Below are 22021 nucleotides of genomic sequence, written 5' to 3'. Positions count from 1 at the left end.
AATCTTATCTCAAAAAACATCTCAAACTCACAAAAATAATTACTTATTTGCTAATAAATGCCAAAAATATTGTTAATAAAAATGTATTAAAACAGTGACAAAAAATATAAATACATCTGTACTGAAGTCCCTTCCAGCTGATCTGTGGTACAATTGTCCTAATCTGAAAATGAGACAATGAGTAAAAAAGAGATCAACCATGATGTAAATAATTAAAGCAATAAAGGTGTTATACTGCAAACTTCTCTAAATGTTGGGCTATTAAACTGAATGAAGTTGTTTGGTTTGTCTGCAATTTAAGAAACCTCATTATGCTATGATCAAAATAAAAAAAAAAATGTTTCAGAAAACAAAGTTGGCAGTACTTCCCTTCTCCTACATAATAAAAAAAAGGAAAGGTAGGACAAATTATCCATCTACAGGTAAAAGGTCTTTCTACTCTATGCATCAGTGCTATGAAAATAATCAAAAATATTCCTTTTGTTTTTATATATATTTCCTGCAGGACCTAAAAAGACATGCTAAAATTTGTAATATTTTATAATCTATTCCTCTCATCAGTTCTATATCAAATTCTCCAAATCTTCTGGATTTGGATTATCATTAAGATTTAGAGAAATATTCCTCATTTCTCATGCAGATTTAGTCAATACTTATTTAAAATATATTGACCAGAAATCTATTAACCTCAGACTGAATTGCAAGAGAATAGAAACGGCATGAAAACAAAAGAAAGACTTATGTCTAAATAATTTCTTGTGTGGCTACCATCCCAAAGGAAATGATATATACGAGATGGATGAGAGAAGACACAGGCTGACTAGCTCTACCAGCCAATCCACCAACCAAGATGTAATGCTGAATTTGGGATACACACATGCAATATTTGGTAAACTGTTGCTAAACTAAAATCCAAGCTTGGGAAGGTTCAACAGATAGTGGTAAATTTGTATAGTGCTTCTTGTGGCAAATATGTCTGGGAATATTTTACTCTGGTCACCACCAGTGGGAAAAGTGCCACCTCCTTTCCCTCATGTTCCTTCCAGCCCTATCTGCCCTTCTCTTTCCAACATTAGGCTGTCATTCAGCACAGGGACATGCAGCAGGAGCTGAAGAAATGAATGTTGAGCAGTTCAATGTGATTCCAGACAAGGAGCATCACACACAATTCAGCCCATCAGGGTTATGCAATCAACACCAACACCACCGCGATGGTAGCAGGAATTAAAGTTTTAATGAGGTGGTTTGTAATCCACCTCATTGCTAACTAGTTTGGATCCCTATCACTTGATAGATTACTCATTAATGTCCAGTACTGTTATGTTGCTGCAGCATGCCTTTATTACTGGCAAGCATGTAGAAGATTTCTGGAGAGAAAGATGTAAGAAATTCTGTAAAATTCCATTTGTTGTGTTTTCCCCTCTATTTCTCCTTTCTCTTTTTATTTTCTCACCCCCTATCCCTTTTGCTGCAAACACTGTCCCCCTGTGCAGCTCTGTGAGGAACACAACACAGGCATGGAGCCAGCAGGGACAGGAAGACAAGAGGAGAGCACTCAGTGACAGCCAGGATCCCTCCTTGTCACCTTGGGCAGCGCCAGAGCGCGGGATGGCCCTGGGCAGGATGGAGCAGAGTCAGTGATAGTCAGTGATGCTGAAGCCAAAGGTACAAGGGCATGAGCTTTTAAAAACAGATTATGGGTGATGAAGCTCTGGAGACTGTGGCAGGCCAGACAACAGGAGCTTATGTTTATTTGAGGGGATGATTTACACTGTTATGCAGAAAAAGGTAAAGTTTAATTAAAAATGTGAACATGTCTGTCTGTGCTTGATCTCATGGACCTATTTGCTTCTGGGTACTGTAAATAGGATAACATCCTTGGGATATCTTTAAATTCAGAATTTTACTTCTGAACTTCAGCAGATTGGGATGTAAATAAATGTTCATTTACACTGGAGCTTTCTAGAAGAGTTAGATTTATTTTATTGTCATCATTTTATTGACTGGTATATATTTCTTTCACAAAGCAGAGCAAATGACTTTTTTGAGAAACTGCTATTTGTACTGTCTACTTCATTTCACACAGACAGAGTGTACAGTGGTCTGGAGGTAAAGGTAAAATATTTCCAGAGAATGCAGCAGCAGCACAGTTACTTAAACTACTCTAATTTGGTGCCAAAGAAGCCCTGACTTTCCTAACCTTTTTCAGCCCCACCTGCAGGCTCTCACTCCTCCCTTGTTCTGACTTAAAACAGTCCTGCAAAATAAGTGAACAACTTTTGACCAAAACACAGTCATCCTTGCTAGGGCAAGAGAGGAGTGAGGAGACGTAACATGGATAAGGTGAGATCACACAGCTGTGATGTGGCATGGCTTGCTCTGCTGTGGAAGCACAGCCTGTGTGTCTTGGACTGATGAACATTTCTTCCAGTGGCACAGGCAGGACCAGCACCACCTCACCCTTCCCAGCACTGGCCACTGAGCTGTCCCAAGGAAAGCATACGTGGAGTTGTATGATCAGCCATACTGAGAAACTAATCTAGATTAAAATTAAACCGGCTAAATAAAAGCTGCTTGCAAACCAATGGAGTCCACCAGGCCCACAAAACACTGTATGAACATTTTTAGAGGGGTAACAAAGAGAAGAAGGAATCAAAAGATGCTTAAAACAGTCCTACAATTAAAGAAGCATTTACCACTCCATGACCTGATTAGCCTGGAGTCCAGAGTCAAAAGCTGTCAGATATCACTGCAGCCTAGCAAGCACCCTCACCCCCAGCTGTGTCCCCCTGCACTCCTCTCAAGCCTACAAAGACACACAAAAACGAAGTGCAAAGACCCACACTGCAAATGAGATGGGAGTGCAGTCCTCGGGGCACAGGTGGAGGCTCTGTGACAAGGACAGGCTGCAGAAGGGCAGCAGGGACTGTGACATTAACACTTAGCAGCTGCTGGGCTTCGTGGACATGTCTTAGAGACCTGGGGCACACTATCACCATGGATGTACACCAGCTTTGGTTTGTTAGCATTACATCTGTACACAGATATGGACAGACTCATGTTCAATACCCTAAACAGTCCATTGTTAGTATTTATACCATAAACTGCAAACTAAATCAAAGTCTATTTTTTGGCCTTCAGATTGAACAACTGTTCTGAATTTCCAAAACGCAACCCTAAATTCTACTTTATATCCCTTTTCATTTTAAAGATATTTGATTCTTACAATTTATCACATTTTTTTCCTAATGACATGGCTGCACTGTATCTAATATGAAGTACCTAATCTACATATACATCATCTACATAATTTAGAGCACACATAAAATAATTGTGGTCCATCGTTCCATTAAATTATTTTCCACTTGTTAATAGTTTTGTTTCATAGATGCCAGAGGGCAATAATTAAATTAAACCTTAATATGAGCTATCAGTTTGTAAACAGAGTAGCAAAATGTAGTATGATGGAACTCACAGTTCAAGAAATTCTGGGGTTCATATTTAATAATTTTACATTTGCTTATATATTAATTTTCCACAAAATTAAAAACTAATAATTAAAAACTAATAATTAAAAAAAAAAAGTAGAGAAAATGGGGAAAATACCTTATCTGCATCTCTCTTCCAATTCCATTTGGACAACCGTATTTTCTAAATGTAGCCTATTCACTGCTGGATATGTAATTACCTTCAGTTCATAGTCTAGACATTAATGCTTTCGTAGTATTTAAGACTCCTTGTAACATGCTTGCTGCTTTAAGTAAGCAAGGCTAAATCTTGACCAGATAAATTAGCAAAGAATGCAATAAAAGCTGCAATAAAAGAACTTTATCCTCCAAACCTTCAAGTTGCTGCTAAATGAGATTTCTTTGAAATGCAGATCAGTTGAACTAGATTAGTGAATTTTAGCTCCTGTCAACATCATAACAAAATACAAATACAATTGTTCACTGGCCTTATCTCCATGCTTCCATCTGCTGCCTTGTTATTTACTTTCCTTGATTTACTATGCAGATCTAAATAAGACACATCAAGGAGGGCTTACAACACAATGGCTTCTTAAGCTTTACATCAAGGTATTTGAAACTGAAGCCCTGAAAGGGCTGCCATCAAAGACATATCTCTAATGAACTTCCATATCAGAGAGGTTTGGTATTTAATACTGCTGTGAAAAGAAAAAGCTACAAATCAGAATGGCCTATGAAGGAAAATGTCTGCAAATCTTGATGAGATTAGCACCTACCAGAATTAATACACCAATAAAAATGATATCTGGTTCACTGAAGAGTTAAAATTCCAACCTTTGCAAAAATAATGCCTAGTGTCAGAATGGGAAAACTCAGCTGACAAGGTTGAAAGGTCAGGGGAGTATTCTTTTTTCTCCACAAAATGTTCAAAAAGCATTTTTGCTGGTGGCTTGATTAAAACACTGTTGACAAACTAGCCATGGAATGAAATAATTAACAGACGACAGCGCTACTCTGGTACTTTCTGCAACAGTGGAATTTTACAGTATCTTTAAAAAAATTAGCAGCAAAGTCATGGCAAAATAACGTAATCTAAAATGACAGCATGCAACATTTCTTCATCAATTTTACTATTTCCCTTTCTCCCCCACAGCAATCTATGGCAGTGCAGGATAAAATCTTCTGTCAGTTTGCTTAAAAAAAACAATCTTTAAGTGCCATTTCTACTACATGCCACAGCGCTACTTGTGAAGTGCAATAAACAAAGAAGTTTCCTTCTCATGATTTAAACTCTCTTTACATACCTGATAGATTAAACAAATACAAACATCCAAAGCTCAGGCTTGTTCAGTAAACCCCCAGTTCTTGCAGTGTGCTGCCATTTGACAGGAATTTTTTTGCTGGGCACTGAAGCACATAAACAAAGGATACTTTTCTTTCTTAAGAAAACATTTCAATCATTTATGTTCTTCTATAGCAAGGGAAGATCCCACAAGCGTGTTCTGCACGGTGGATCAATCAGCTCCAAACCGAAGTGGACATGTTGTATGCTCCAGTGCCCGGAGATCATGCTGCAGGCTCACCAGATGATGAAAACAGAGGTATGCAGCGAAGGGGAGCCCCACATGGCACCCGCTGCTTTCTGGGCATGTCAAATTTCACAACTACCCTACAGTCAATGACAGCAAACACCTTCCCTTTACTTCTTGCCTCCAAACATGCACTTGTCTTTCTAGCCCTCCTTCCAAATTGCAGGCAGTCTTCCAGAAACAAAGCCCCCAAACAGGAGCAGAATCCCATGGCTGCACTGCAGAAAGCACAGTTGTCTTCTTGCTGTATTTCATTTTGTTTGGGATATGTTCCGGGCTTGCTTATGGCCAAGAGAGACCACTACTTTTCCTTGTTTAATGAAATGACAAAACAACAGATTTGCATTTGTAGAAGCAGGTGCTGTAACAGGTTTGACGACTCTTGACCTAAAGCACGTAAAATGATTTATCAGCAACAGCTGTCCCTAAGGTATTGGGGCTCTGACGGATAGTCAGAACTTCACCATCTGCACCGCCGTGTGTTAAAAATGACAATCTGAATTAAAAGCTGGTCAACAAATCTCATATAACTAATGCCTTCCATATCCTCATCCATATGTTGAATTCCCAAGACACACAACACTTGGATTATCTAGTATAAATACCAGTCTTTGAATCTAAGTAAAATAAGACAATACAGGAAAATGTGAAATATAAGTGTGTAACAGTTGCTACTTATTCACAAACACCTCCTCAAATAATACTTTGAATGTACATACATTTGAAATGCTTCTACAAATTCACATCATGATACAAACATATATTCTTTCAAAGTAGCACTATATGTCTTTTCAGAATTAAAAAGTAGCTATAAATATCTCCACAGGCTAATATAGGGCCTTTCTTGAATGCTGTGATGAAAAACCTGATTGATAGCAAAACACATCACAGCATCTGTGTGTTCTCTGCACAGTGAAGGTATCCCAGGGTAGTGAGGTTTGCAGTTGGTGTTCTGGTTTTTCCCTGTGAAGGGGAAATGTGGTTTTTTCCCCCCAGACCAGAGGAGGGAACCTGAGAGCCTGAATATGACCCCTTGGTGAACACAGTGACTTGTTCTGGAGCTATGCTAGCAGAAGGTAGCACCATATGCCCCGAGCCCCAACTTGGATGCTCTTTCTGCAGTCTAATGTGCTTGTCAAAAGATGTTAAAATCACAGATTTACTTTCTCTGGCTATATTTTATTATTGTAAAAAGAGAAAAGAAAGGCAAATACAATGAATTATGACTCATATAGACCAGCATCCAAAATGTACTTCCTTCAGTTAAAAGTGCAAGATCTTTTTTATCAGTGAACAGTTTCTGATGTATTTAACATTACAGCAGTCATGTGTTTGACATCAATCACAGTTATTGTAACTCCTATTGATTACAAACTACATTCTAAACTGCAGTGTAAATAATTCTCCTTCTCATCCAAACAAGGAAAAATACAGCTCATTATCTGGAAATGAGTGAAAATTACCAAACTTTGCTCCACTGAATTTCACTGAACTTTCAATTATTTCATTTTAAAGACTCAGAACACCAGACATCTTACCAATGTAATATAGGCAGGAAAACTACTAAAATAAGAAAAAAACTAATCCATGAAGCACATACTGGAAGCAAATCTAAAATAACAAAAAATGTGCTTCATGGCATTTCTAAAGATAACTTAAAATGTGGTGGCACATATAAATTCATTTATTTCATATTTTAGCATTCAGTTTTCAGAAGAAATGCAAGCATTTTTTAAAACATGTATTTATGTAGATATATATTTGCAGGCACTGCTGAAAGACAGAAGGTAGTTTTTTCTCAAGTAAATAATAAAATTATCTTTGAGAATTTTGTAAGAGTCAAATATCTTCCAAACAGTTACAATTTCTTGCAAAAACAATGATTTGAAAAAAAATAAGTTCGATTTATTTATTCGCTAGGTTGTAACTGTCTGTTGAGAGATACATGATCCCTTCAAGAGCATAAATATTTAGACAAATTTTAAAATGTGTATTATATACTTGACAGAAGGTATTTACATGACAGGCCAGAGCTTAAGCAATCTGATATGAAATATTTCCCCATAAAACAAAGTCACATTAGAAAAAAAGTGCAGCTCAGCTACATAAAGAGGTTTGAGATTAAAAACATAAGCATTTAGAAAGAGATTAGCCATATAAGTGCGTCAAAATGGTGAAAACCTTCATCCTGCTCCCCAACTCACTGGATCCTATGTATGAGTTTATGAAAATAGAGGCTGAGCAGCAGGCAGCATTCCTTTGCTGTGTGTCTCCTTTTGCTCCTTTTCCCCAGCAGTTTGATGGGCTGCTCGCTCCTGCTGCCCTCCGCTCGCCGCGCAGCCGCGCCCCGGCCGGGCACCCTGCCACCGCGGGCTGGGAGGCCCAGCTCCCTCAACCACACTGATGCGGGGATGTCCAAGAGAGACAGGGCTTGGGAAAGGTGCAAACAAGCCTTGCAGACCTTGTTGGCAAGGGTGGACTCCTGCCATCTCCCTGAAACACAGCACAGCTCTCCTCAGCACAGATGCTGTGGAAGCTGAGGGCTCATTATCACGTCGTGACCCATTGTACTTTACCTTGGTGATATTAAACAAACTACGTATTTTGAGACCTGATATTTTGTCACAGATTTTGGCAGTAACCCACACTGTTTTGTTCAGTCCACTTGGTGGACCGAATTGTCCAGCAAGGACAATTCTAAAACATCACCATGACTCAGGAGAATTCTCTCTCCGTACACAAAGACCATGAAGAGTGAGACTTGGGACCCCAACACAGCCAAAACAAACAGCCAACACATGAGAAACATGTACAGAAAAATCTGACAAATAAATTTACAGGCATAATCTCTCTCTGTATTTTGTTCTTTTCAAAAGGCAGATGAGCTTTGGAAGGAACACTGAGCTGGCCCAAAGCAGCCACTGGGCACTTCATAAGCATGAATTGCTGCCACCAAGCAGCAACTTACCAGAAAAGAAGATGTGAAAGGTTTGTAAGAATACAAGTATTAAAAAGCTGTCATGTGAGCATGGAGGATCTTTTACACTCCTGTCAGGGAAAACAAGTAGCTCAGGAGAACTATACTGATTAAAAGAAGATGCAAAAACAATGACCAAAGGGATTAACAAGAAGCAAACCCAGAGTCAAACACTAAATTGGAAATGCCTGGTCAAACAATTAAGGTTTGAATCATTTTTACTTGCTTTCATGCAATATTAAAATCAGATTAATCCTACCTAACTTTAAATATCTAAGCAGGACACAATCTCTGCCTAATGCAGCTCTCCCAGCAGAGCCTGTAGCTTTCCTCTGTATGGGATGCCAGTGAGTGGGGCTCTCCAGCTCAGGAGCGTTAGTGAAGCACCCGAGGTTTGAATGGATGGATCCAGCCACTGTCAGGATGAATCACAAGAGGGAGTGGACTGTAAGTTATTTGGAAGAGAAGGGGAATTGCTGGATAAATTTTTATACATAATGGAACTTGAGTTTGAAAAAAATCTAACTTTAATTGATAGAAAAGGCTCACATAGATCGTACATCAAATTTTACAATGGTATCTCCATAGTGGAACATAGGGGGTTTTTTGTTTTCCCTTGTATTTCAGACTTTTTAAGTGTCTATTATTGAATTTTGTGAATTTGCTAAATTAGTTTAGATACAGAACCAAAAGTTTTTCTATATTTAGCTACATCTTTCAACATTTGAATAAATGAACAGCTAAGATACGAGAGTGAAAAAATGATGAAGATATTTGTTTTTTAAGCCCCAAAACAAAAATCAAAATCCCAGCACATATGGACATCATGTACTTGTGGACTATAACAAACATAACACTTGTCAAAGAAATTATTTATTCTGCTCTCCTTACAATTTATAAAGAAATCTTAATATTAAAAACTGTTGCCTTTTGTAAAAAATATGTGTGTTTTATGATGTACACAGAATAGTTTGTTCCCACAGACTTAATTTACTTCCTATATTAAGTTGCTCAGAGAGGTAATCTTTATGTTTGCAGCACATAAAATATTGATTATTAATATTTTATAATACAATAAGTTGACAACAACTAGTAAATTTACAGATATAATCTCTCCACTAAAGTCTATTTCCTTTGTTTACATGCAACAATTCTCTTTGAAAACTCAAAACTGGACTCTTAAAAGTGGAAAAAAATTTACAAAATGTTCTTTATTTCCAAATAAATTCCAAGGTTGCAGAATACTGTATCTGTCCCAATTTCAGAGAACTGCTTAAGGCATCTGCCAACCAACTTTCAAGAGGATTAGCTAAAATGAAAATGCAATATATGTAAATACAGCCACGTATTTAAATGTCAAATATTTCAAACACAATAGAAAAATTATAAATTCAAAGTTATCTTTTCAAACATAATTCTATCAACTCCTTTGAAAGATAAAAAACTTGGAAGCAGTATTTTTATACTGTACAAAACATACAATGTGGCAACACATTAACTTAGCCTTCTTAATATATCTCATTGAATAGAATGTGTTTTCTTTATGAACACACAACATACTCCATCTTTAACACCAATCTCACATACTTCAGATTCACCTTGTACATTCAGAAAAATCTTGTTCCTTGTGCTAAAGTCAACAAAAGTAAGGTAGAGCATGAACTTTAAAAAGCACATTTTCCTCTGTGCTCTTTGGGTATCTTGTTTACTTGACATGACGTACAATATTAGCACAGGAGAAAGAATACAATTACAAAAGAAAATAAAATCATGCAGCCAAAATTCTTCTGACTTCAGACACATTTTTCTCCTCTCTGGATGTGGTACAACCTTGCTGTGAACTATTAGCTTTCCAGTACTTAGAGACAGACGGTTTCATACTGCTCAACAGAGATTACTGCTGTCTATCTAAATAGGGCTTACAGTGGCATCAGCATATTTTATTAACTCAGAACCATAAATCCTATTCTTATGTGCTTTAAAAGACCAATACTCCTAGGGTCAGTTAAATTTAAAACAGAGTGGCACCTACAAGAAAGACACTTCACAGTAAGGATATGCTGCTTTCCCCTTGAAAATTCTTGTATCTATTGAAGGTTTAATAAACAATATTTCATCACAAAGACAAAACAGCAGTTTTCCAAGCAGATTTTTAGCTCATTGCAACATTACACAGTACCCCAATATATTTTATAATGCCTATCAACAGAGATTTTCTTCAAGTTTCAAAATTCTCCATTCTTGGCCCAATGAGCAGATCTAAACTGCTCTTCTGTGAAGCCTTATTTATAAACATAGACTGTTATCAAAGTTCTAAAATTTGAGGATTTGATTTTAAAGTAACAAACCAATTTTAATCAACATCTTCTTGAATTGTGGACTGTTTACTATTTTAGCTTTTCATTATTCACTAGAACTTCACTCTCAAGTAACAACTCAATGCTATCACAGCTGTGAAAAGAAAAACTGAGCTTTGAAGCTATTTGATTTTGTCCTATCAAAATTGCTGTCTTGTACTGATTGCAGAATCTACTTAATTTGGTATTTTGTAACAAAAATGTAAAGAAAGTATAAAAAGTAAAGAGTCAGAAGTAAACATTTTGATCAACCTAATTCCCTTTCAAAAAAACCCACCAAAATTCCTGCTGTTCCTTTTTAGAAAAATACCTTGGTATTTAAAGACAAAACAAGAGCATGTGTGTGATTTGTTTACATGAGATAGAAATAAATCCTTCGTAAATGTATCAAAAGTTTTCTTTTATAGTCTATGAATAACATTTAAGGAAATGCTTAAAACACTTAGCAAATACTTTGACCATTTAGCAACCTCAGTAATATAGCTGCTTAAACACCATGGTGATGTGCATCATATACAGACTTCTGGAAGCACATCCTCAACTCCACACAAGCATGCAACTTTAACACATAGAGAGGAACAGCGTGCAATTACACTGCATGTAACCAGGCAGGTGTTGCATGATTATATGGTGCCTCACTAGGAAACTGGGGAAATGCTGAGTCAAAAACACTGATGACTTCCACAATGTTCATGCCAGCAAAAGCAAGGTTTGGAGCAAACCACTAAAGTGGTTGGCCCCCCAGAAAAAACAAAAAACAAAACCAAAAAAACCACACATGCATGCTATATATTTAAGGATTAAGACATCTAATAAATGTGAAATTCAGCTACCCAAGTAAAATTACACAGAAGCTCCTTTCTTCAAATGCATTCCACCCTGCATCTACATGAATACCAAGCTGACTTTGAGCACACAGGCACAATCTCTGGTTTCTCATGTCTCAAACTTGGTTCTTAGTAGGTTTTTCAATTCGGAGATTTCCCAGTTGGGCAGCCCCTCCTTTGCCAACTGTTTTGCTAGAACACCATTCTCACAGACACTGCTCACAGTAATGCAGGTGATTCTTTAATGAGAATAAATGGTCACAGAATTGTTTCTTAAGATGGGGCTAGGGGTTTAACAGCTCACTACTACCACAATGGGAATACTTCCCACCTCTTCTCTCTCTGCCTTTCCACATCAGCCACCGACTCCCAATGCTTACCTTATAAAGTCTACAGCAATCTCAGATCCCTCTGTGAGCCAGTTCAGTTCACAGAAAAGGAAGAAAGCCTACACAGGTGTCTTGGTTTGAGAAGACAGGTGTCTGCTAGGGAAAACCGGAGTTTCTCTTGGAATGGAGAATGTAAAACCCCCTCCCTCCAAATTACTATAATTTTGCAGTTAACGGTTTTCAGGCAAAGCTTTGGAAAATGGAATAACAGTTCTTTACTAGGAATATTAAAAAAAATACAAATGTAGTAGTACAAAAACAAACAAACAAAACCCTAGAAACCCTGACAAAGTCAGAAAATATGACCTGACACCCAGTTCAGGGTGTTGGAAACAGTCTAAATAAATCCTCCCGGTGAAACAGATGCAGTTCTATTGGAGCAGGAGGCCAGTGATGGTGAGATGGGTCCAGTCTTCCTCTGGGAATCCAGAGGAAAACAGGCTGCCTGGTGTTCCTACATCTCAGTTTTCATCTTGGTGGGAACAGCTGGCTCTCCCCTCACTGGGTAGAGCATTTCACAATGGGATGATGTAATGTGTCATGTCACTGGTGAGCCTTAATGGCCCATTAACAGAAGATATCCCCCCTGGAGGGTGGGCAGTGGTGGAAGAGATAAGAAACACTGCCCCACCTGATTTTAACAACTGGTCTATTATCAGAAGGCATCTGCCCCCCTCCCCTGTGGAGTTACAAGAAATAAAGAAAAATATCTTCCCAACTGCTTTCTACAGATGAAATAGAATACTTTTTTTTTTTGTTACATAACCCAAGACAACAGGCTTCTGCTAAATTTTTCACTGTGTTCCTGAATTAACTTGATGCAGAGAAGGGTCTGCTGAGCTCCAGACAAAACCCAAGAAAGGTCACAAGCCCACAGATGTGAGAAGAGGGAAGGGCATGGCAGGCTGAAGGCAGGGGACCTTCTTCTCTTTAAAACTGGCATATCGTAAGAGATCAGCTGTCTGTGAAACTACAACTCCACTCCAAAACTGACAGTCTCCAGTTCAGTACTTACAATGAACCAACTTCTAGTTCATTCATAAATTACCTCTTTACTTTCTCAAGCACAGGAATTTTTTTTTCTTCCAAAGACCCTAGCTCAGACTTGCTTCTCAGAAAATACTTGGGTCCACTGTCTGTATTTGCCATTGGCTATCCAGTAGCTCCAACACCTACTGAAATCCTGGCCAAACAATCCCAGATTCACACTTCTGCCCACCCTCACAATAATCCCTGGCAAAGACAATTTGAGGGTTACAGTCAAATTGCTACTCAATCTGTCTCATAGTAAAGAGTATCTAAATTTGTATGCCACTTCCTTCCAGTTTACACAATGGAAATAAGAGCTGGGTTTGTAAGTTATTTGTTTGTTTGTACTTAGAGGAGGTGGGGAGGAAACAGAGAACAATAAAAGGAAAAAAAGAGCATTTTACTGAGCATCATTACTGAGCATATGACTGTTCCTGGATTTGCCAAATAGATTTACTTACAGCTCTATGTACTCTGTTCTTATGCTCACTTTCAGTCTGTATTAAACAAATTGCAAAAGATGCAAGTGGAGATATAAAACTACTTTGTCAGTAGTACGAGCAGGCTACTGCAAACCAAAACACACAACACAGAGAACTCTTAAATAATTTAATAATTTAGTAAGTTTTTGGAAGAAAGGTTTCACATTTCCTGAAAGTAAAAGACAAAGAGCTTAAGCAGAGAGGTGGCATTTTGGCAGGTATTTGGAGAACTAAGCATCATTTGGTCCTGTTGATAAACTGCAAGCAAGACTCACAGGCAGACATTAACTAAAGGTCATCCTTTAGTCATGGAGGCCAAACATGTCAGAAAAGATGGGAAAGAAAAACTTATGAAAGTAGTAGAACCTGGTTTCACTGATGACATTCAGAGATTTCCAGCTACTACATAGCTCCAAATTAATGACGACTAAGCATTTTGTCAACAATGTGAAAAACAGTTGTTCAAGCTTTCAATGACTGAAACTAAGTTTTAGAAGGTTTTAAGAACACAGTACTTCTTACCCAGACTTTCCAACTCAATCCTTGAATGCAACAACTTTTCTTTAGAGAAAGTGGCTTTTGAGAATGATTTATTATCAAGCTAAAGCCTCTGCTGCCAAGTGCAAGACAAGATCCTCCAACATACACTACATTCTGTATATTGCCAAAGAATCTGCAGGAGGCTGCAGGTCCAGATCCAGACACATATCCAGCTGCTGATGCATGTTTCTTGGTTGCAAAACTCACTCATTACTCAGTCCATTTTGGTTCTCCCTACTCACAGCAAAGCACAGGCCAATATTTTTACCCACAGCAAATATCCAGAGTTCTTCTAGAGAAGCATCTGTGTTCTCCCCTTGACAGCTGACTGAGTTCCCTATTAAAGGCACTATCTGTGGTACTCAGAAGATGCGGATACAACATCTGGAAAAGTATAAGATACTGTTCTAAGTACATTTTCGAGCAAATTAAGGCATTATGGAAATCTAAACTTCAATATGATGACATTAGCAATTCACACAAACTCCAATGCCTTACCTGACAATTAGAGAGAAATTTTGTCCAGAGGAAAGAGCCCAAGTTTATTCTTTCACTTTACTACAATACCTAAGGATCTCCCTTATTACACAACTGTCTTGTTTCCCCTCTGAAATCCTGAACTGCAAGAACTACCTGGAAGTTGGCTCCACAGCAGATCTCAGTACCCCAGCTCTGTGGGTGACTGCAGGTGCAATCCTACTGCAGCTGCAGCTTACCTCCAAGCCCACTCCTTCACGACCTCCATCCTTCCCAGCCTGCTCCTTTACATGTTTACTGGGCTACAGGATGAACTGTTTCAGAGCAACATGAATCAGCTGGAAACTAACAAATACAGTACAAAAATTGCAGCATATTTATCAACCTAGCATGCTGAAAAGATTTGGAGAAATCTAAGGCATACTGGAGTTGATGGACAGAGATTACACTGAAGTGAGACAGTATCACAGGGTTTACTGAAAATTTATCTCAATCTCTGGTTTCTCTTCCACAATTTTTCACTTCATTATTTTAAATTTACAGAGGTATCTCTGAGAGCCTCCCTCTGGTGATTCTTTCCTACCTCTTTCCTAGTTCCAGACCTTCAAATGTTGCCCCGCCTTTTGTATCTCCTTCAGAAAGAAGGGCAGCTCTCACATGGTACAAGTCACAGCTCTCCCGCTTTCCTTCCTTCTGTTCATATTCTTTATTATTATGTTTAACAGAAAGAAGGAAACCTACAGGTTCCCATTGAACAAAGAGATTTACAACAAAAATAGAAAACTGAGATGGCATTAAGGCACTGGAGTTTATAGGTAGCTGCAGGAGACAAGAGCATAAGAACACCTGAGAAAATGTAAGGTATTTAATGCCAAGGGAGTCCTCTCTAAAAATCTTAAAATTTCTCCTTTTTGCTCTTCACAGTACTCAGCACTCAGAGCTTATACTGTAAAATATTTCACATGTGTGTCAAGAAGCTTTACATGGATACAAGGGATTTTATTATAAGCCAATAAGATCTAAAAATATGCCATTTCTCTTGTAAGAATTATTTTTTACTAGCTTAAAACTTTGCAATTTAGACCAACAATATTTGTGCTACTGGGATTCATTGTCGCATTGTCAGTTCTCAAAATGTTAATACAAATATTTTTATATCAGCTTTCATGCATTCTATGTAACTCTAACAGAACTTCATGCCCTAAAAGAAGTATGTGTATTTCATATTAGAGATGAAATAAGGTTCAAAAATATATATTTGAAGTCTTCAACCTATGAACAAGGTTTTTAAAAATATCAAAAAAAATGAATACTTTGTACATTCTGATGCCTCTGAATTTTACATGAGTTCCTAAAAGCGTGTGATAATACTGTTTGAAATGACTGAATTAATTTTACTGTCCTGTTCTGATTCTGAAAGGTGACACTTGTAACATTCCTTAAATAACTGGGACTGAGACAGAGATGACAGTGGTGATTTTTCATAGAAAAGAGAACCTAATTTTGTTACAAGGCATAAGGCATCTTATTTCAAGCAAGAGCTGGAATTAAGGCAAAGGTTGTGCAAATCCACACCAGTCTGGAAGGGCCATCCTCAGTGCTAATACATCCAAGATCTGAGTTTACAGCATAGGATGACTAGAGAGCTGGCATCAAACCAAAACCCATGGCTGCATAGTCAAGAATCTTAACAGGGTTTGACTTGTATTCTATACTGAGTTTTAGGAATGTTACGCAAATTTGTGAGTCTTGAGAGTATTGTAACAACTACAAATTCCTCATGAATGAATGAATGTTAAAGACCTTTGCACAGAAGGAAGGTGCTAACATAAAAGCACAGGAGAGGTGGAAAAGATAAGCACTTCTTGTCAGATGAAGAGTCCTGTCTCATCCCTCTCTCCACCTCCCTTCTCCGTAGGTGTCTGTTTCATTGCCAGTACCAACGGAGGCACTGGATAAAAGAAAGAAAGCAAGAACTTTGTTGGCATTTCCCAGAGCTCCTCACATTCCTGAAGCCCCAGTGCCCTGGACTGAAAGGCAACACCTGCAAAACAACCTGCTATGAACATGGAATTCCCACCTAAAACACTGCTTCAGAAATTTAAGTATGAGGAATGAAAAAGCTGGAGAAGCGCTCAGCTCCTCCTCTGTTTAAACTCAAATTCTGGGTTTTTTTCCACCACATTGTGTTTCCACCTAAAGCATGGTGTTAAGTCTCTCTGAACAAACCTATTTTAATATTAATCACGTTCAGTGTTGAGGGCAAGCTCAACTGGGAATGAAATGGACACACTTATCATAATTACTCAGAGAAAGTAGTGTATGGACACAATACTAGGAATGCTTGGGGACAACAGGACAGAAACAGCCTCTTACAGGGAACAAATTACTAAGACAGGGACAGCTACACCTGCAAATATCACACACAGGTACCAAAAGTGCAGCTAATAGACTCCTTGCCTCTGTAATTCAGGTTTTATATTTCCTAAAATAATTTTTGTAGCCACCAACGATTTTACAGTATCTAGCAAGTTACACTCAGGTCACTGTGATTTGTTAACTAGTTTTGCTTAAGATAATTTAATAGGCATTTTAAAAATCTAGGTTCAGACTTTCTCCTCTCAATAGAAAAACATACAAAATGTTTCATAATATAGAGTAACTACATGCTCCATTAAGCACATAATATTTAAACTATATGCTATGTCAGCAGGCTACAAAATGGAACCCTCATGTCTATGCCTGCCTACTTATAGTTCTCATATTTCAATATGTTCAACAATAACATTTCATCTATTTATTTATCTTCTTATGTCAGTCTCTCATATAAAACTGCATATAGTTTACAACTGAACAAAGAGAATGTATAAAATGGAAAAAAAAAAAGTCAGCATTGAATTTCAAATAGAAGATGACTGGTGGATGACCAATTTGCCATTTGCCATCAGTACCAAGGCTGTACCTAAGCCTAAGGACCAAACCCTCAAGAATAATAAACAGCATTTGAAATTATGGGTGTTTGGTTCCTTGAGGGCTTTCAGAGCAAATCTGGCAATGGTCCTATGCTGACACAAGAAACAATTCAGCTAAAAACTGAGTGGCAATGAGAAAAAAAACCCACAAGAGGCAGCAAACAGCATGTCTCAATAGCAGATCAAACTCAGCAACTGAACAGAAGGCAGAAGAGGACAAACTGATTTGAGAATGAGAAATCACGAGGTCCAGACATAGCTGTTACTAATTATGTCTCTTATGAGACAGAATCTTTATTTCCTGTTGGAGCACTCCAGAAGTCTGCCTTCTCCATTCATGTCAGATATTAGCATTCTGTTAATTGGCTGAAATAGCCTGTTTTTATTATTTTCAGTAACCGAAAAAGAAGTATAGTAGCCATTTCCTGTGGGCTCAATGCAAATGCACAGTCCTGTATACAAAGGGGAGAGGGATGAGAAGGGGAAGATTGAGATTCTGCCACTCACTCTCTTTACTGCTGCCATCCTGTTTTCACAGGGGAGAGCAGTATTCATCGGGGGCTGTGTACATTTTCTTGCTTCTCTTTGGTGCTGATGCTGACATACAGAAAGATTCCACAAAAAATGACAGCACTCTGTTAATTATCAAAGGACACCCAGGGCTGAAATTGTGCTGGCACATACTGTACCCTGCACCTTCCTGAGCTTCCTAGAGCCATGCTCTACAAGTAAAGCTTATGCTGCTTCTAGCCTTTAGAATTTTTCAAAATAATTTGAGCATGCTAAAGGTTACCTATTAGCCACTGGAATTTTTCATGATGTGCACTCCACAGGTATTTTCACACTCTGAGAAATGTTTTATTATACTTGAGAGTAGAGAAATTTTCTCCTTTGCAAGACCAGTAGAATCTTCTTCCATGGAGCAAGTGAGAATGCCAAGGAGGGCTTTCCAGGTGGCACTTTAAATCCCTCTGAATCACACAGAAACACAGAATTTCAAAAAACCTAGGAGTACATGGGAAATTCAGGCAAAAACAGATGCAGAATATGATAATTATTATCGTACAACTAAAATATATAAACTATACATGTTTCAGTTGAATGACAGTCCACATTTACACTCACACTGTGGATGTCTCCAAGCCATTAAGCTTCTGCTATAAATTCCATAGTGGATGACCTCAGAGGTCTCCAGGTAAATTGCAATGCCTTCAGTGTCTCAGACACCACAAAATGCCTGATGAAGATGTGAATACAGAATAAAAGAATATCCTGATTTGGAAGGGACCCATTAGGATCATCCCAGTCGAACTCCTGTCCCTGCACAAGACAGCTACAAGACTCACACCATGTGCCTGAGAGCACTGTCCAAATGCTTCTTGAACCCTGTCAGGCTTGGTGTGACCATTCCTTGGGAGCCTGTTCCAGTGCCAAAAACACCCTCTGGGTGAAAAATCTTTTCCTGACATTCAACCCAAACCTTCCAGACACAGCTTCAGGCTGGTCCTGTAACTGGGCACCACAGAGAAGAGATCAGTGTCTGTCCCTCCTCTTCCTCTTGTAAGTTGTAAAGTGCAATGAGTCTCCTCCAGGCTGAACAAACCAAGGGACCTATCTGCTCTTCATAAGACTTTCCCTTCTAGGCCCTTCACAACCTTCCTGGTCCTCCTTTGGATGCCCTCTAATTGCTTTTTATCTATTTTATATTGTGGCTCCCAAAACTGCACACTGGACTCGAGGTTCATCAAGTTAAAAGATCCTGCTTTGGCCATTCATTGTAAATCTTGATCAATCTCCATGCACGAAGAGGCCAGCAAACATGGAGAAACCTTTAATCCTTTCAGCAGTAGTGTAGAGGCTCTGTCCATGCTAAGAAATCAAAAGAGCCAAGATACAGATTACAGTGCTGAATCTGTGAATACAAAAGCATGGTACTCGTTCGTGTGGCCCTGATGTCAAGTGTCTGAATGACGAAACTTGCAGGTCTGAAATTTAGGAGGAAAAACAGATATTAAGATAAAATGTGGCCACAACTGTAGAAGTTTACCTCTACACGTACCCAGAGTTAAAAAATGTGTATGGAAAATACAGACCTTCACTTATCCCAGACTTCTTGCACCTTCTTGGAAAGGTGGAGCCAAACATGGGCAGTTAGGTTACAAGGCAGTGCCATGTGGCTGTACCTTGCAAGGTTTAAGTGAAACCAGCCACTAGATAAATATCCTAACAAGCCTAGTAAAGCTTTTGATGAACCTGGAAAAGGGCAGAAAATGGAGGCTTACTCCTTTGGTAAGGATTAGCAGACATGAGTGACAGATAGGATTTCTAAGAATTGAGGGAGAGGACACTGGAACTGGTAACAAACAAACAAACACATTAAATACCAAACATCCCTCTCTGGAATTTATAGGGACTTGTGGGATTGCATTTTATGGAAATGGTTTGCTCTGGCTCACCCTTGGAAAATGTATGGTTTATCCCCAGTCTGTACCCTCCCTGCAGTATCCTGTATCTGTAACCTCATTGGCTGGAGAATGTCACCGCGCCCCTTTGAACCTCTGTGATAAGAATGCCAAGGCAGAAGGCTCTGCCCCTCTTCCCCCTCTACCCCTGGAGGCGTCCGGACGCTCCTCTCTCCTCTCCCCCCCTTCCCCCTCCCCCCTTCCCCTCTCCCTCAATGAATAAACCCTCACCTCATCAGCATCCCACCGGCGTCTGAAGTCTCCTTGCCTGCCAGCACGGGAACACCACGACCCCAAAAGACCCCGGGGGTCTCCGGGGGGCACTCCCCGGGGACCCCCCATAAATTTAAACAACAACAGATGACGCACCAACGTCGGGCAACAGCATCAGCGACCCTGAGATAAGATGGACCATGGTAACTCCGTTTCTGTGCCGTCTCCGGTGGAGCGGCCGTTCTGGGCCATCGCGGCCCGGGGCGGCCCCTCCCCCACCGCGCGGAGACCTCGTGAGCCACCACGCGGCCGTCCCACCACCGCCGACCAGCCCGGCGCGGGCCCGGGTCCCGGCTCCTTGGGGTCCCGGCCCGCCTCGGCGCTGCGCGGGCTGTGCAGCCCCGCCGGCTGGCGCGGCGTGGGGCCGGCGCGGCTCCGCCACGGCGAGGCTCCAGCGTGAGCCCCGGCGCGGCAGGCCCGCCTCGGCTCGGCGGCGCGGGCTGCGCGGCACCGGCGCGGCCCCGGCGGCGGAGCGGCCCCGGCCCGGCACGGCCCCGGCGGAGGAGCGGCCCCAGCCCAGCGGCCGCGGCGCGGGGCAGTCCCGGCGGAGCCAACACGTGGTCCCGGCCCCGCCGCAGCGCGCGCGGGCCCCAGCACCGGGAGAAGCCGCGCGGACAAGCAGCCCTGGACAGCAGCGAAAGGAACTCAGCCAGACGGCCATCAGAGAAGGAAAAAGCAGTCTTCAGTTGTGCCCAAGCCCCGCACCTTCCAAAACTCGGTTTTGTAAATTGTGTAACCTCCTTCCTTACCCTTACCCCCTCCTCCCCTCGCTGCTCCTTCTCCCTAACCCCCTTTCCCTTAACAAACCCCCGAGAGTTAACCCTTTCCTGCTAAACCCGGCACGGCACAGCTAACACCACGTGCTGCGCTGTGACCGCATGGCCACCATGGCCACGTGCTCTCAGTCCCATCTTCCGCTTTCCAAGTGCCACAAGGTAAACGCTAAGAAACCAAACCCCAAAGCTAAAGTGAATTTGTAATACCAGTTTTACAGCCTTGTATAATTGTTAATGCTACTTCGATTCCCTTTCCCTGTTTTTCTGCCCCTGTCCCTAGCTGTTCTGGCCAAACAGCAGGGTGTCCCAAACCCCTCCATTTCCTTCCCATCCCCATGAAGTAGTTTTACAATTATGCCTTTCTAGCTTTTGTGTGTGTTCATATTGCAGATTCCCCTGTTTTCTAATTTAGAAAGCAGAGGCCTTTTCAGGTCACAAGTGTGGATCCAAGGGAAGCAGTTTTTGGATTGTCTTTTTGTAAGGCGCGATTCAGTAGTGTAGACTATTGAATCTGTAACGCTTTTGGGTTTATGCTGTCCTCAGTTAGTTCTGAGGGTGATTGATAACCTAAATTGGTGTCTGAAAAAGTATTTGACGGTTTTTGTAGTTTTTTTCTTTTGTTTTTCTTTTGATGACCTAAAACTGGGGGTCTTTTGTTTTGGTTGAACCAGTTGGAAAGTGAAAGGAGTGGTTTGGCTCAGATCCGTGAGTGTCGGTGACTTGCTGTTCAGGCCTTAAGGGAATTCCGTGACAGATCAATGGCAGCTTGAGTTGATTTAAATTCCTCACTGCCCCTGCCCGGCCCCAATGGGGGAACTGCAGCAGGCCACCTGGAGAATCTGAAGCCGTGTGTGGAGCCCGGGGAACTCCACGTGTTTTCCTGTCCCTAGAGTGGGAGCATAGTCAGCGCCTCAGCCTAAGCTGGGGGCTGTGGTGGTCTGAAAAGCCAGTTGGAAAAGACTAGACACTATTAGGCCAGTCACGCTGGAAAGGCTCAAACAAATTTGTTAACTTGTTTCAAATCTTGCAATATAAACTCACATAACCCGTCTACTGCAATTACAAGGTCAGATCAACTGTTCACCGTATAACATAATCCTTACTGCAATTGTATTTGGTTTCATGCTGCAAAACTGTAATTACTGTTTCATTTTAAATTATTAATTGTCATATGTCATATTTCTCTTCTCACATTTTAAAGAAAAAAAGGGTGACTTGTGGGATTGCATTTTATGGAAATGGTTTGCTCTGGCTCACCCTTGGAAAATGTATGGTTTATCCCCAGTCTGTACCCTCCCTGCAGTATCCTGTATCTGTAACCTCATTGGCTGGAGAATGTCACCGCGCCCCTTTGAACCTCTGTGATAAGAATGCCAAGGCAGAAGGCTCTGCCCTCTTGCCCCT

General features: G+C 40.3%; 1 protein-coding gene across 6 annotated transcripts in view; it reads right to left on the bottom strand.

Annotated features, from left to right (window-relative positions):
* FOXP2 (forkhead box P2) overlaps positions 1 to 22021 on the bottom strand; it is a 411548-nt gene that overhangs the window by 350251 nt on the left and 39276 nt on the right. The window lies entirely within an intron of this gene.

The sequence above is a fragment of the Prinia subflava genome, chromosome 4 (assembly GCF_021018805.1).
Source record: "Prinia subflava isolate CZ2003 ecotype Zambia chromosome 4, Cam_Psub_1.2, whole genome shotgun sequence".
Taxonomy (NCBI): domain Eukaryota; kingdom Metazoa; phylum Chordata; class Aves; order Passeriformes; family Cisticolidae; genus Prinia; species Prinia subflava.
The sequence above is the reverse complement of the archived record's forward strand: the minus strand, read 5'-3'. Positions and strand labels throughout refer to the sequence as shown.